This window comes from Pseudophryne corroboree, chromosome 2, assembly GCF_028390025.1.
Source record: "Pseudophryne corroboree isolate aPseCor3 chromosome 2, aPseCor3.hap2, whole genome shotgun sequence".
Classification (NCBI taxonomy): Eukaryota; Metazoa; Chordata; class Amphibia; order Anura; family Myobatrachidae; genus Pseudophryne; species Pseudophryne corroboree.
In genome coordinates, this window is record NC_086445.1 from 174,766,573 (window position 1) to 174,784,189 (window position 17,617).

Genomic DNA, 17,617 nt, shown 5'->3' on the forward strand with positions numbered 1-17,617 from the left:
GTGTGCGATTCCCGAGACCCGGCCGCGGCGGTGTTCTGCAGGGTTGGAGGCGCCGGGCGGGTGTGCATTGATAGCACATCACGCTGTGTGCGCTTCCCGAGACCCGGCCGCGGCGGTGTTGTGCAGGGTTGGAGATGCCGGGCGGGTGTGTATTGATAGCGGGCCGGCATTGAGAGCGGCGCTTACTACTGGGGAGGCGGGGTGTGCACACTGCCGCGGACGTGACACTGGATGAGAATGTGCTGATGGGGGTGTGCGGCTGCTCTATTTGGTGTCACCCCATGGAGGGGTGACACCCGGGTGCGGGCCGCACCCCCCGCACCCCCCTCATGACGCCACTGGATGAGACACTGCAGAGTCAGGCTGTACTGCAGAGAAAGTCCATGGGAGGACTGCACACTGGGATCACTGAAGACAATTGAAGCACTGACCATCTTTCCAGCCCAGGAACAAGATATTTATACCAGCTGGGAAACAGGGATTGGCTGGCTGATTAAGCAGAGTCTAGAGTGCAGCTGCTGGGTAATCAGGCTGAGAGTAGAGTGCAGCTGATAGGCTGAATGGTAACATGTGATTAGGAAAACATGGCTGCGCCCATGTTAGCTTTTTGGAGGGAAAGATTGTTTGTAACTTGCATGTGAAACTTAACCCTGATGCTAGATGGAGGATAAGTAGTTATATAAGAAGAAATGATTGTATATGAAAAAATAAAATAAATTGTTAACAAAAATATGCGGTACCTGTAAATAAAATTATTTGGTTAGGGAATGTTTACACTCCTTTGAGTGAAGATGTAATGGAGTACGGATGATAACATATTTTTAGAACAAAGTGAACAAATGAAAAAGAACTTCGTAGAAAAAGGATACTCGGACTTTGAGATTCAAAAACACATTGACAAGTTGAAACAAATGGACAGAAAAGAATTGATCAAATATAAAGATAAAAAAGAAAATTCTCTTGAACTGCCATTCATCACTCAATACAGCAGCAACACAATAGCAGTGGAGAAGATGATACGCAAACATTGGCACATCCTACAATTAGATGAGACACTCAAACACATAATACCAGAACAACCCAAGATCATTTATCGACGAGCTAAATCCATTAAACAAACAATTGTAAAAAGTCATTTACATTAGCAAGGAAAAAAAGACCATGATCTCACTAACAAAGGATACAGACAATGCTTAAATTGCAAAGCATGTGGTATAAGCAATAGAACAACAAAAAACATCATAAATTTTTCATCCACAGCAACAGGAAAATCATATTACATTAATCAAGTGTTAAGCTGCGATACAGAAGGAGTTATCTACCTCCTACAATGTCCATGCAAACTTCAATACGTGGGACAAACAAAAAGAAAAGCAAAGGTTAGATTTGCAGAACATATTAATAACATCAAAAAAGGACTTATCACTCATAATGTTTCAAAACACTATTCAGAAGTCCATAACAAAAATCCTACAGGAACAAAATTTATGGTGATCAAAAAAATTCAACCAAATTGGAGAGGTGGAAATATTTCAGAGGAATTAAAAATGGCAGAAACAAAATGGATCTTTGACCTAAAAACTATGACTCCAAAAGGCTTGAATGTAGAAATTGAACTAAATCCATTTCTTCGAAAATAACAGCAAAACAAATTTCTAAATAAAATTAATTCATTAACATATTATATATAGTAATTAAAATTATTTTCTGTTTTTTACAAAATAAAAAGATAATAAAGATACAATAAATTTTAATTGTGCGGTACCTGAAATAATGTTTCAACATTGTATTGAAATAGAGTTTTTATTTTGACTTTTACATTTTTATATAAGTGCTAAACGGAACATATGGTTCCCACCAAAAAAAGTGATGTCATTTCCGGCCGGAAGTACCGGTATTTTTAATATAAAAAATCCAATTTAATAAAGACATTTAATTCATTCCTACTCCTCGAAAAAGTGCTTTTTATAGCATGAAACGCATTGGAGAGTCCTTATTTTAACAAGGAGGAAGCTTTCAGCACGGCCCTGCAAACGGCCACAGCACGAGCAGCAAACAACGGCTGCACTTGGAGCCAGGAGAGAGACTACAGCAGCGCACAGTCCCGCTGGACGCAGCGGGATTTGAAAACGCTGCCAGCCCCACCGGCCGCTGTACGGCAAGGAACATCAGAGCCGCCAGCCTCGCCGGCCGCCGCACGGCAACAGACATCAGAGCCGCAGCAGCTTACGGACATCATAGCGCACGGCAACAGACATCAGAGCCGCAGCGGCTTACGAACATCATAGCGCAGGGAAAGGTAGGACAATCACCTGTGAACCAGGTTAACCAAACTCATTGTGCTGGCTACTCCATTACATCTTCACTCAAAGGAGTGTAAACATTCCCTAACCAAATAATTTTATTTACAGGTACCGCATATTTTTGTTAACAATTTATTTTATTTTTTCATATACAATCATTTCTTCTTATATAACTACTTATCCTCCATCTAGCGCTTTCCATTTTTTTATCATAAAACCATTTCTTAAGAAAGCAGCTTATTCATTTAACAAGCGCAGGTAATTAATTATTTCATTAACCCTGATGCTGCCAGAATCACAGTAAAGAGATTAGAGACAATGAGATGCAGCGTGCTGCACACAGACAGTGCAGATGGAATCCAGACTTGGAACACTGGGACAGTCTCAGGAGACATTTGGAAGGTAAATACTGATAAGGAATTACCTGGATCGTGACATAGGGGAGATGAGTGCATGCTTGAAAGCAGATTGAACAGTGCCTCATGAGAGGAAAAGATTGAGAAGGTGGACAAGATGGGAACAGGCAGAAGGAGAGAGGTAGCGGTGGAGGCAGGAGGGGATAGGGTCAAGTGGAGAGGTGGTGGGGGGCAGAGAAACAGATGAGGGCCATGAATTCCTCACCAGATGCAAGGGTGACAGTTGGCAGAGTTGGTGAAAGGGATGGGGAGGGGTGGTCAGGGATAGGAGGTGGCTGGTTGCTGATGGTCTGGTGGGATGTGATGCCCTGATGTATGGAGTAAATTTTGGATGTGAAGTAAGTGGCATAGTCAAGAGCAAAGAGTGAGGAGGGGAGATGAGGTGGGGGTGGGCAGAGGATGAAGTTGAGAGTGGAAAAGAGATGCCGGGGTTGGAAGACTTAAAGGAGATAAGATTCTTGAAGTATGACTGTTTGGCAAGGGCAATTTGAATTTGAGTTAGTCTGCCTTAGAGTGTGATTTCCTACAGTGTCGCTCTGTAGTATGTGAGCATTTTTTGCAGATATCTGGTGCATGTGGTGTGCCAGGATTGAGGTGTTAATTTGCGAGGGTGAATAGTGGTCGATCTAGCCCATTCTGTGTGAGGCTGCTGCCAACACTCTACATGCAGGAAGTAACAGCGGCCGGGACTCAGGAACTGCAGAGAGGAGGTAATATTCTATTGTCTTGCCCTCTCCATAGCCCTTCATGGGCTGATCCATTACAAAATTATTGTATTAGGTCCTCTACTACTTGAAATAAAAAAAAGCTAACCTAAATAATCATTGGCTGATGAGCACCTTTACCCTGAAAGCCAGTCTCCTAAATCCTGAGCAATAATCCTAGGCACTTCTGATTGGTCGATGGAGTAATCACCTTTGCACTGTCAGATGCCAATGTGGTTTTTTTTCCTCTGGTGGCTGATGTGTTTTTTTCCCTGTGGGGGGCTAATGTGTTGTATTTTTTTTCCTGCTGCGGGCCATTTTGTTTTAATGTTTTTCCTATTGGGGGCCATTGTGTTTTATTTTATCCTATTGAGGGAAATGTGTTTGGGGTTTTTACCTATGGGGACCAGTATGCTTTTTCTTCCTTTTGCAGGCTAATATGTTTTTATTTCATGTGAGGAGCCAATGTGTTTTCTTTTTTTAAAGTGGGGGCCATTGTGTTTTTTACCATGTGGCGGCCAATGCATTCCTTTGTTTTTCATGTAGGGGCCAATGTGTTTAATTTTTTTTTCTGTGGGAGCTAATGTGCCTTAGATTTTTCCTGTGGGGACAATATGTTTTTTTTTCTGTAGGAGCCCATGTTTTTATTTTTATCCTCTGGGGGTCAGTGTGTTTGTTTTTTTATATGTGGGGCTCAATGTGGATGTTTTTTTTACTGTGGGGACAATGTGTATGTTTTTTTCCTGTGGGGCAAATATGTATCTTTTTTCCTATGGGGCCAATGTGTATGTTTTATTCCTGTGGGGCCAATGTGATTTTTTTTTTATTGTACCATGTTTTTATCTGTGCATGAGTCTAAGCTGCACCACATATACAATGATGTTCGTACAGAGTTGCAGTACAGATTAAGATGCATGCACCAAGAAGTGTATTAGAATTGTGTTGAGTGTTCCTAGGCGATTACAGGGGTTTGGCTAAACAGGCGCAAATGTAACATAGTATGCATGTGTTGCTTAAATCGGTTGTGTATAGAGACGCTGAATTGCTCACACTGTAGTTCATGATGATGATCTGCACCTAGCATAAGGCTGGTGAAAGATTCAGGGCGCGACTGATGGTGCCATCTAAACACACACCAAGCATGATTACAAGGCCTGTAAACACTGAAAGTGGGTGTCTCAGTCCTTGCATGTTGGGACACAAAGATGTACACCAGGGGATGGCAGTGTAGTGCCATTAACTTAACATAAAGTCACAGTCGCAACTGGAGCAGAAGACGCAAGGAGGGCTGCATCCGCATCCAATTCAGAATCAAGCTTATCAGAAGGGATCCCGCCACCCCTAACAGACCCCACCCCCTCATCAGACCCCATCCCTGTTAGGGCTGCTACTATAAGTTTCCCGACTTGGTTTTCCATCCCAATCCGCCCCTGGAACAGGGGACAAGATGAATAGGTAGACACTGAGTGATGGCGGGAGTAGAAGAAAACCTGGACATTGTGTGGAGTAGGTAAATAGGTGGAGGGAAACTGGAACTAGGCGTGGAGACTGTAAGGGAATCAGGACCTAATTCAGTAAGAGTAGCAGATTCTGCTTTTTAGCAGAATCACCTACTTGTGCAATCCCAGGTAAAGGCCACCCAGCATGCTACCTGCAGCCCACCAACTGTGATCACGCTCTAATTGCATTTGCACCGCAGTTAGAGAATGTTCACAGAAACTATGAAAGTCTCCTGCCGGCGCAGCCTGGCTGTGACTGCAGGAGTACTGGCACCATTTTTTTTTATTAGAGCGGCTGCATGTCGTCACTCGAAAATGCTGCTGACACGTCCCCATTTCCCACATGCCATCCCGAAAATGCCCTGTCGCCCCCCCCCCCACCATGAATGCCTCTGTCAATCACGCCCTAATTGCATTCGCACTGCAAATAGAGAGTGTTCCATTTTTTTGATTGGAGCGCCTGCATGTGACGACAGCCACCTCGAAAATGCTGCTGACGCATCCCCATTTCCCACACGCCGCCCAGAAAATGCTCTGTTGCCGCCCCCCACGTGAATGCCTCTCACTGTCAATCAGGCAGAGGCATTCACAGTTAATGCGAGCCAACTGCATTAACTGCGTGTGCATGCAGTACTTGCCTACTCTCCCGGAATGACCGGAAATCTCCCACCACATAGTGGCACCCCCGCAGTCACCCGCACCCACCCACAGCGACATGAAAAGTGGGCAGGGCAATGATTAGCACCAAATTGCGTCATCGTAGCCCCGCCCCTGCTTTTGCAATGGCGGTAATATGGACATTTCATGGCAGGGGCGGGGCTGCAATGACGCACTCGCAACTCCACTCCCCTTGACCTTCCCCTTTTCCCGAGCCCTGCCCCCTTGTGAGCCGGAGGGAGCAGCCAGATAGTCGGCAAGCATGGGTTGAACGCTGGCAGAACGATGCAGTTATGTGTTAATTTTATCACACTGTGATAAATTTGCACACTTCAATAATATATGCACAGCCCACTGGCTTTGCATAGCCTACAAGATGGAGCTTAAATGGGGGGGAAAAGATGACACAATACATCGCAAGCTGTCCTTTTATACAGTAAAGTGTGGCTTTTGACGCAAATACTGTATTATTTTTAGAGATGTGCAGCGGGCATTTTTCGAGTTTTGTGTTTTGGTTTTGGATTCGGTTCCGCGGCCGTATTTTGGATTCGGACGCGTTTTGGCAAAACCTCCCTAAAATTTTTTTGTCGGATTCGGGTGTGTTTTGGATTCGGGTGTTTTTTTTTACAAATGCCCTCAAAAACAGCTTAAATCATAGAATTTGGGGGTCATTTTGATCCCATAGTATTATTAACCTCAATAACCATAATTTCCACGGCTAATCTAAGCGACCCAAGTGGCCGACACAAACACCTGGCCCATCTAGGAGTGGCACTGCAGTGTGAGACAGGATGGCACTTCAAAAAATAGTCCCCAAACAGCACATGATGCAAAGAAAAAAAGAGGTGCAATGAGGTAGCTGTGTGACTAAGCTAAGCGACCCAAGTGGCCGACACAAACACCTGGCCCATCTAGGAGTGGCACTGTAGTGTCAGACAGGATGGCAGATTTAAAAAAATAGTCCCCAAACAGCACATGATGCAAATAAAAAAAGAGGTGCAATGAGGTAGCTGTGTGACTAAGCTAAGCGACCCAAGTGGCCGACACAAACACCTGGCCCATCTAGGAGTGGCACTGCAGTTTTCTAGCGAGAGGATGAGTGCTTCGATCCTCATGTGAATCTGAACCACTAGCCATGAACATAGTCCAGGGCCTCAGCCGTTCCTTGCCACTCCGTGTCGTAAATGGCATATTGGCAAGTTTACGCTTCTCATCAGACGCTTTTAATTTTGATTTTTGGGTCATTTTACTTAACTTTTGTTTTTTGGATTTTACATGCTCTCTACTATGACATTGGGCATCGGCCTTGGCAGACGACGTTGATGGCATTTCATCGTCTCGGCCATGACTAGTGGCAGCAGCTTCAGCACGAGGTGGAAGTGGATCTTGATCTTTCCCTATTTTACCCTCCACATTTTTGTTCTCCATTTTTTTTATATGTGGAATTATATGCCAGTAATATATCAATAGCAATGGCCTACTGTACCGTACTGCTATATATTATATACTTGTGGTCAGCAAAATTCTGCACTGTCCTCCTACTATATATACTGCGCACAACTAAAATGCACCACAGGTATGGATGGATAGTATACTTGACGACACAGAGGTAGGTAGAGCAGTGGACTACTGTACCGTACTGCTATATATTATATACTGGTGCTCAGCAAAATTCTGCACTGTCCTCCTACTATATATACTGCGCACAACTAAAATGCACCACAGGTATGGATGGATAGTATACTTGACGACACAGAGGTAGGTAGAGCAGTGGCCTACTGTACCGTACTGCTATATATTATATACTGGTGGTCAGCAAAATTCTGCACTGTCCTCCTACTATATATACTGAGCACAACTAAAATGCACCACAGGTATGGATGGATAGAATACTTGACGACACAGAGGTAGGTAGAGCAGTGGCCTACTGTACCGTATTGCTATATATTATATACTGATGGTCAGCAAAATTCTGCACTGTCCTCCTACTATATATACTGCGCACAACTAAAATGCACCACAGGTATGGATGGATAGTATACTTGACGACACAGAGGTAGGTAGAGCAGTGGACTACTGTACCGTACTGCTATATAATACTGGTGGTCACTGGTCAGCAAAATTCTGCACTGTCCTCCTACTATATACTACAGTGCAGCACAGAAATGGAGCATTTATTCAGGCAGAGAACGTAGATATTTTCAGCACACTGAGCACAGATATTTGCAAGCACACTGAGCACAGATATTTGCAGCACACTTAGCACAGATATTTGCAGCAAACTGAACGCAGAAACTGAGAGAACGCTGCACGTCCTCTCCCTATCATCTCCGAGTGAAAATGGCGGCGACGCGCGGCTCCTTATATAGAATACGAATCTCGCGAGAATCCGACAGCGGGATGATGACGTTTGTGCGCGCTCGGGTTAACCGAGCAAGGCGGGAGGATCCGGGTCTGCCTCGGAACCGTGTAAAATGGGTGAAGTTTGGGGGGGTTCGGATTCCGAGGAACCGAACCCGCTCATCACTAATATATATATATATATATATATATATATATATATATATATAATACAGTGTTTCTCCACATTAAAGTGGAAAAAGATAGCACTCTCCAGACTTGCGTAATTAGTATAAACACTACAGTCATTTATTCAAGGAATTGGTTCCAAGTAACTTCATATCACAGAAAAAATAAAGGGCTCACCAACATTTCGGTCCCATGTTAGGACCTTTCTCAAGGTATATGCCAGTCAATATACAGTCAAAAACAGCAATGACATCCTCAGCAGCACATAATGGGAACCAGGAACCTGTATAGAGCCTCCCAGGTCCCCTTAATATACCTGCATTCAAACCAGTGAGTGGATCAAGTGCAGCTGCGGCCGGACGCGTCACTTCCGGTCAGAACCGGAAGTCACATGCTGCCAGGCGCCGCGCTGTGTAAATCCACAAAAAACGCTTAGGAGCATTGAATGGTAGCTCATCCATGTCACCAATACTACAAGAGTGCCCCCCGAGACCCGCTGTGTCCAGCTGAACGGCAACCGCGGTTGCGCCGATATGGTCGCTACGGCAACGTCGTAATGCCGCTATGTCACTTCCGGTCAGGCCCGGAAGTCGTGCGGCTGTCAGATCTGCACGGTAGTCTAGGTAATCAATGTAAACAATAGCAGGAGGCGGTGCAAATGCCAAAAATAGGGCACGCAGTGTAACGACCCATTAAGGCCAGTACACTGATGTTCAGAACAGTAGGTGGTATATCGGGGACCTGGGATACTGCGCATAACAAACACTGAAAGGCACACATTAGTCATAAACCTAGGTCGGCATTACATACATAGTGATGGGCGCTGCAGACGTCCCACCACGGCAGAAATACAGTACTGATCAGATGATGACTTTAATATACCACACAGGTATGGTGAATACAGAATAAAGCATAACAGAATAAACCGTGCACTGTAAAGTCCAGTGATATATAAGTATATAGACATGTACACAACAGGCCGGACCACTCAACAGAGGGGAGTGCACACTCAGACTGAGTCAGAATATGCCCAAAGGGTACAACGGTAGTTAATAGCAGGTAGCGGTGCAAATGCAGAAATAAGGCACGCAGTGTAACGACCCATTATGGCCCGTACACTGATGTTCAGAGCAATAGGTGGTATACTGGGGACCTGGGATACTAAGCATAACACACACTGAAAGGCACACATTAGTCATAAACCTCAATCAGCATTGAATATGTAGTGATGGGCGCCGTAGGCGTCCCACCACGGCAGAAATACAGTAATAATCCGATGATGACTTAAATGTACCAAACAGGTATAATGGACACAGAATAAACAGTGCAATGTAAAGTCCAGTGATATATATATACATATATATATATATATATATATATATAGAGCATATACATACAACAGGCCAGAACACTCAACAGAGAGGAGTGCCCACTAAAACTGAGTCAGAATAAGCCCAACGGGTACAACAGTAGTTAATAGCGTGTATTTTGTCACCCTGGGCCTGGGGTGGCAACGTGACATGCCTGTGGCAGGCTGCTGCCGTGGCAATCCACCGAACCATCCAAGACGGGAGATGTAGATGGGTTAAATAGTGTCCTCAGTTCTACCTGAGAAATATAGAGAGAGGGTTATTCTCATTCATCCCTCTAGGGGAAATGGTGTCCAGTCGGTGGATCCAGTAGCTCTCCCTTCTTTTCAGTGCCAAGGTACGATCCCCTCCTCGAGCGGGCGGTGGTACCCAATCAATCAGTTTACATCTGAGATTGGACACCTGGTGTTGATGCGTCAAAAAATGTCTTGGTACAGGTTGTTCTGCCTTCTTGGACTCAATGGCCTGATGGATAGTGGTCCTGTGATTTGCCATCCTATCACGGAAACGTCTTGAAGTCATCCCGACATAGTATAGTCCACATGGACATGTAAGGATATAAATAACGTGGTCCATAATGCAGTATAGTTTGTATTTAATCTTAATGGGACGTCCAGAATGTGGATGGGGAAAGGTTGGGCCAGTGAGCATACTCCGACAGGTGGTGCAGCCAGTGCATTTGAAACATCCAGGTTTCTGTTCTTGTAGCCATGTTGTCCTACTAGAGACAGTAGGGGTGGCTGTTGGTCTCAATAGGAGTTGTTTAAGGTTTGGTGCTTTTCGATACGCCATCATCGGGGGTCGTGTATTTTTCGCCTTGAGTGAGGTGTCTGATGTGATGATAGGCCATCTCTTGCGGAGGGCTTTACTAATATTGCCGGAGTGGTTGTCAAAGGTCGTGGTAAATACCAATGGTGGTAAACACCATTGTAACCAATGGTGGGAACTTTCTGCCCTGCGGTTGACCTAAAGTGACGTCACCGCTGAGCAGAAAGTTCCCACCATTGATTACAATGGCGCGCATAGGCGCTACATTGTAACACTGCCGTGTGCCGCCTGTCACTCAGTACAGGAGCACACAGCCGATCAGGAGAGTGCTACAACGTGGCGTTCCCTGATTGGCTGAAGAAACCCACTTAGACAGAAGTCAGAGTGGGTTTCTGGCATTCGGGGAAAGGAGTCCCATGTGAAAACATGGGGCCCCTTTCAGTTCGTGGCTCGTGTGTCCGTTTTTTTATTTTAATCAAGTACCTGGATTACAAAAGGATTCCCCGAGGAGCCTGGGACCCTGGATCTGGTGAGTAGAATTTATTCAACAGGTACCCCTTGGATTCTACTGGAGAAGAGGACCGACCTGCGTGTGAACATAAGGTAAGTATGTATGTATGTTTGTGTGCATGTATGTAATAAATCTTTACTTTCACGGTGTGTGTGTCTTGTCTTTTTTTGGGTATTTTTTTAGTAGTAGTACTACAGGTACCAGCGGGCCCGTTTTTCCGCCGCATGCTGGTACTTGTGGTTCTCCAAGTACCAGCATGCGGGGGAGGCTTGCTGGGCCTTGTAGTACTGCTACTAAAAACAATGGCCCTCATTCCGAGTTGATCGGTCGCAAGGCGAATTTAGCAGAGTTACACACGCTAAGCCTACGCCTACTGGGAGTGTATCTTAGCTTCTTAAAATTGAGACCGATGTATTCGCAATATTGCGATTACAAACTACTTAGCAGTTTCTGAGTAACTTAAACCTTACTCTGCCTGTGCGATCAGTTCAGTGCTTGTCGTTCCTGGTTTGACGTCACAAACACACCCAGCGTTCGCTCAGACACTCCCCCGTTTCTCCAGCCACTCCTGCGTTTTTTCCAGAAACGGTAGCGTTTTCATCCACACGCCCATAAAACGCCGTGTTTCCGCCCAGTAACACCTGTCAAAGTCAGAAAAATGTCTCAATGCACGTTGCCATATTTGCACCGCACACTGGTCCGTGCTGCGCATGCGTACGCTCTCCCGTGGAAGCGCATACCCGCAATAGCGTGCACTCGCACGCGCAGTATGCGCATTTACGGTAGAGTTTATGTGATCGTAGCGTGCGACTCATTAGTTACAAATGTTCACAATTAATGTAGTTTATAGATCATGATCCCTTTGATAGTTTCTGTAAGTTTGGTTAAAGTATAATGTCCCAGAGCTGAGGAATCCCTCTTTGCATCGTACGAAGGGTTTAACAGGAATCATACTGCAGTGTTTGGTACCCATCGGAAGAGTATTTAATTAGCAATATTCCGGTGTTGGTTTGGAGCGTATTAATCGCTCGTGCGAATAGTTATGGACATAAGAAGTTTATGTCCATTTCTATGATTTGCACATACTCAGGTATGCGGCGGGAAACCCAGTTTCCCACCCACCTGAGCTGTTGGAAATCGTCACAGCCCACCTGTATGAATCACCCTATGACCTTTTGTTATGATGCAGGGCCGAATTCCTTCGGCCAATGGACAATGGGATTGTAGGACCAGGAGATTGCATTGTGTGTGGAGCATAAATAGGCAGGCCGACCACATCCAGCTCTCACTCTCTCATCAACGGTTATCTGCTGATAATCGGGAGCTGGATATCGAGGCGCTGGCGATCATACCCTTTGTGCGTAAGTTCTCTCCATAATCATTGTCTTTCTGCGAGCCAATCTCTCTCTCTCTCTCTCTCTCTATCTCTCTCTCTCCTCTTTTTCTCTTAAATACCTTATAGTATTATAGTATTGTATCGTATTGCATTTAGGTCAGTGTAGTATTGTCTTTTTGTATTTATTGTTTAGTTCTGTGGTTAGGAAGTCTCTGTTATATTGTAGTGTATCATATGTACTGTTATCCCCTTTTACAAGTATATTAGACATAATACAGTTAATAGGCCTTGGAAACCTAAACCAGTATCTGTGTATTTACTATAGTGTTAGGTGTTCACTTGAGCGTCGGTGACGCTCAAACAGCTTTGTAGATAGTCAGGTTACACAAGGTTGCATTTACACCCTGTACTCACATTAAGGTATTCTGTATGTTTCATCGGTATAAGGTTTAACATAAAGGTATAGTGTTGTGAGCGTCTGCACCGCTGGTGACCTCCTCGTGGTCTCTAGCGTATGCTACGTTACAGCGAATCTTTCCCCTAGACATATCCAATAACGTGTCCTGTGATCACTGGGCCGTGAGCGAACGTGACGCTTGAGCGTCTCGCCTACGGCTGAGCGATCGTTACGCAAATAGCGTATCATTACGGTATTTCTTAAGTAAACAGCGTACAGTGTTCTTAGCTTCATAAGGGTTGTTTATACGACAAAGGAATTTAGCATTGTCAATTGCGGGCTCGTCCGGTCCTTTTCACATCTGCACTAGGTAGATCAGCAGACATTATCCCCCAGCAAAAGGGTGGGAGGTTATCTCGCAGTTGCTGACGGGATAAGCGTCTGCTTCGCTTAGGTAAAGAGTGCTGAAGGAACCCGGTAACCGGAAGTAAGAACAAAACGCTTGTGTCTTTTAAAACTGTTTATTTTTCTTTTGTCTTGCGTACGCATACATTTATCTGCATTTCTTTTTCAAATTTCGTATATCACTATTCCTGTTTGCCAATTTTTTTATAGTTGATAGAAAGTGCTAAAAAGAGATTTGCTGTTATTTAAAAGTAGAGGTAATAGTTAAAGTATAGAACAAACACACGGTTTGTCTGAGATACAAGGCAGTCAGTGTGGATTGCGGTAGATGATCAGGGATCATCTACATTGATAAATAAATATATTGTGTTACGGTGGATCCTTTGCATTGCGTACACGTGTCGCTAACAAAGACTAGCGTACGCAATCCGAAAGGCAGACGCACGCAGCGTTCATTACGCAACGTAGCGTCTGGTTACGCCCACGTAGCCCAAGTCACGAAAAGCGATAATTAGCGCAAAGCGATAATTAGCGCAAAAGCGATAAGTAACGCACAGAGGTAGATAACGCGACGCGGTAAATAACGCAAATCTATTTTTTGGAAAATCTGAAATTTAGTTTAACAGATCCTGCTCCTAATTGGTAACACTTTTGGCCTGAAGACAATTTCTGCGCAGAAATAGATATAGAAACAAAAGTGTACATGTGTTGAGTGAGTGTGTTTTGTATACAAAAGTTTATACAATTTTAAAGGTGTAACCAAAAGGAAAGTCGAGTACTCGTTAAGGAACATACGTGTAAGTGACATATACGGTGGCCAGGGAGGCATCTCTGGTTAAATAATATTTGAGCATTAGAGTATAGCGGACCATAAGGTAACAAGACCAGGAGGTCATAAGGAACAAGACCAGGAGGTCGTAAGGTAAAAGGTCCGCTATAAAAGTCCAGTGGCACAACGCCTGGGGTGTTGGTGCAGAACCCATATAGGCCATACAAGCTCTGGTTGAAGGAATCGCGGCCGGAAACATCGATTCCATTGGTCTTTCAGTACATGACAAGTAGTGCTCGTGTACTGAACGATTGGACCACACGTAATTGTGTGCAGTAGTTAGTAATCTGACCTAAATACCATTAGAGTAAAGTGGTCACAAACGCTATTTGTACACTCTGACGTGATTTGTGTAATTTTTTATTTTTGGAAGGGAAGTTCGCTGGTCACTCAGGAACTATCTAACAACCCCAACTTTACTGGAAAGAGTAAGTGTCCTGCGGGTAACCCTCATATGTTCCAGTAAACTGAAGGTTCCATAGGGGCCCTGTATCGAGTACGCTGGCATCATAACGGTGTTTACAGGTCGTATTGGTCGAGGTGGGCGAGTGAGTGGGGTACTCGGTAAACCGCCACCGCCGGCCTACTGTGGAGTAATTTGGTTGTCTGTAAAGGCTTGCTGAAAACCTTGATACAGAAAATCCAAGGAGGACTAAGCAACACCTACAGACTATGGGGGCCAGTTGCTCAGGTAGGGGGCGATCAACCCTGGTTCAGGTTGATTCTGTGAACCGACCAGTTGGGTCGGCACGATATGTAATGTGTGAAAAATATGGAATTCACACCGAATCTTTATGTGATGAATGGGAGAGAATGACTGTACAAGACAGGGACAAGTTCCCAAGAATAGGTAGCTTCAGTCCAGAGGTGTTACAAAATTTAAGGAGGAGGATATGTCTCGTAAAATCAGCAAAGAGACGAATTCAGCATCATGATTATTTACAGTTATGGCACCAGGAAGGTGAGATACAGAGAGGTTTGGCTCTGGCGGCGGGATCTGGGGCAGTCAGGAAGTTGATTGCCACAGCTCCTCCTCCACCATACATTGCAGGAGAGAAGTTGATTGCGGAGAGAAACGCACTGGGTTGTAAAACACAAACTCTTAGTAACACTGTAAATGTTAATGATGTTAACCAAATAACTCATGCAAGTATTAACCCGTGCAAGATGTACCCTGTTTTGAACCTTCCTCAGGAGTGTGATCAAGAAGACGATTCAGCAACAATTTCAGCTCTCTCTCTTGCAGCCACCATAGCAGAGACCACAGTAGGCACAGCGACACCCACGAGATTAGTGAAAGCCCCTAGCGGAGGGATAGGTGAGGTCGTGTCAACGGGTAAGTACGGCACCATGCACTACACTGAAACAATTGTACCACAACACGCTGTAGAATCTACACAGGAAGAGGCTGTTAGAATTGCTCCTGTAAGGGTAATAGCAGTTCCCAATGGAAAAACAGATGTGTCTGGAGCCACTCCCATAAGGAACATTGCCATGTACACTCCATTTTCCAGAATGGAATTAAGAACAATAGTGTCCGAATTTCCTGACCCCAGGAAGGATTTAGTTGCTAGCCAAAAATACATCAGGGATTTAGGTAACACGGTAGAACCCAACAACAAGGATTGGCAGATACTGCTAAGAGCTTGTTTACCTTCCAATGTTGATGCAACTCAGTTTTTAGCTGATTGTGCATTGGATAAAGATGTACCGCTTACAGACGTGTACAATAAGGATAATGTAAAAAGGATAAATTTGCAGCTAAAGGAGTATTTCCCAGCCGTTGTTAAATGGAATAAAATATTTTCCATTAAGCAAAAGGAGTCCGAAACGGCAATAGAATATTTTCACCGGGCACTATTAGAAATGGCAAAGTACACTGGTATAGAAGACATAAAGACCAACCCAAACCATCGAGAAGTAGCAGTATCTGTACTGATGGATGGTTTGAAAGAAACATTAAAAGCTAGGGTACAGACCACGCAGCCATGTTGGCGAGGTCTGTCAGTGTCCACCTTGAGAGAGGCTGCTATTGATCACGACAGAAATATCACTAGGCACAGGGAGTCGCAAAGTGATAAGTTGATGTCCGTAAGTATACAGGCGCTGACCACAAGGCAGCCTGCGTATGTACCACCGAATCCTGTGGGTAAGGCAAGTGTAATAACATGTTTTTCTTGTAACAAACCAGGACATTTTGCACGAGACTGTAGAGTAAGAAATGTACAAAGATCTTTTCAACCCCCTAGACAACAACACCACACACGACATTGGGAGCAGGGTCCACAGAGGCGGAGTTTTGAGCCACCTACAGGGGAAACAAAAAGATATCCCCCAAACAGAGATTGGCATGCCTCTGGTAGTTCCCAGCTAACTCCCTCGCAAGTAGTTGCTGCCAGCGGGATTCAGGGAGGTCAGCATACCCAATAGGGGTGTGGCCATACCTGTAATCTGCAACCAGTTAAATTGATTGCCAGTCTTGGAAGCGAACCAGAGATTGCAATCAATGTAGCCGGTAAAACTTTAAACTTTCTTGTAGACACAGGGGCGGCCAAGTCAGTGATCAATTCGACAGTGGGCATGAGAACCACTGGTAGGACAGTTCCAGCCATAGGAGTAACAGGAGTAGTCCAGCACTACCCTGTTAGCAAACCAGCCGAGATTACAATAGGGCCTTTGCATACCAAGCATTCCTTTTTGCTGGCTGCATCGGCACCGACCAATCTCCTGGGAAGAGACTTACTATGTAAAATGGGTTGCGTCATTTATTGTACTCCTGAAGGTGTATTCTTGGACATCCCTGAGAATCACGCTCAGGAAGTACGAGACATGTTAGACTCCCCATCAAAATTAATGTCACATTCCATTATGACAAATAGGAATCCATCCCAAATAGAAGAGATGACATCTCAGATACCAGAGTCGCTTTGGACAAAAGATGGACAGGACACTGGATTAATGGCAAATGTAGCCCCAGTAGTAGTACAAGTAAAAGATGGTAGGATAGCTCCAAAAATCCCACAGTATCCTCTGAAGCCAGAGGTGGAGTTAGGAGTTTTCCCGGTAATAGAGCGCTTGCTACAACAGGGCATTCTAGTAAGAACGTCCAGCACAGCAAATAGTCCCATCTTCCCTGTTAAAAAGAGTGGGGGGAGGGGTTACAGGCTAGTGCAGGATCTAAGGGGGATTAACAAAATAGTCGAGAGTCAGTTCCCCGTAGTGCCTAATCCAGCTGTCATCCTAATGCAAATTCCTCCCACTGCCAAATTTTTCACTGTTATTGACCTCTGCTCCGCTTTCTTTTCGGTACCTCTGCACCCTGACAGCCAATATTTGTTTGCATTCACATACAGAGGAGTCCAATACACGTGGACTCGGTTACCCCAAGGTTTCATAGATAGTCCAAGTATATTTTCTCAGGCTTTGCATGATTGTTTACAGTCTTTCCAACCGGAAAGTGGATCAGTGTTGATACAGTACGTGGATGATCTACTACTGTGTTCTGATTCATTGGAGGCATCCCTGAAGGATACGAAACAGCTCCTGTTTCATCTTTCAGACACAGGTCACAAGGTCTCCAAAGACAAGTTGCAATTATGCCAAGCTAAGGTAAAATACTTGGGACACTGTCTAACACAAGGACTGAGACACCTGACCGCTGATAGAATCCAAGCCATTAGAGACATGACACTGCCACAAACCCAGCAACAGATCAGGACGTTTTTAGGAATGTGTGGGTATTGCCGTAATTGGATCCCAGGGTTTTCCATATTGGCGCTACCTTTGCAGGAAATGGTCTCTTCAAACAAACCTGATCGGATTTCGCATACAGACGAATCTGAAACAGCATTTGAGAGACTCAAACAGTGCCTAACGCAGGCACCAGCACTAGG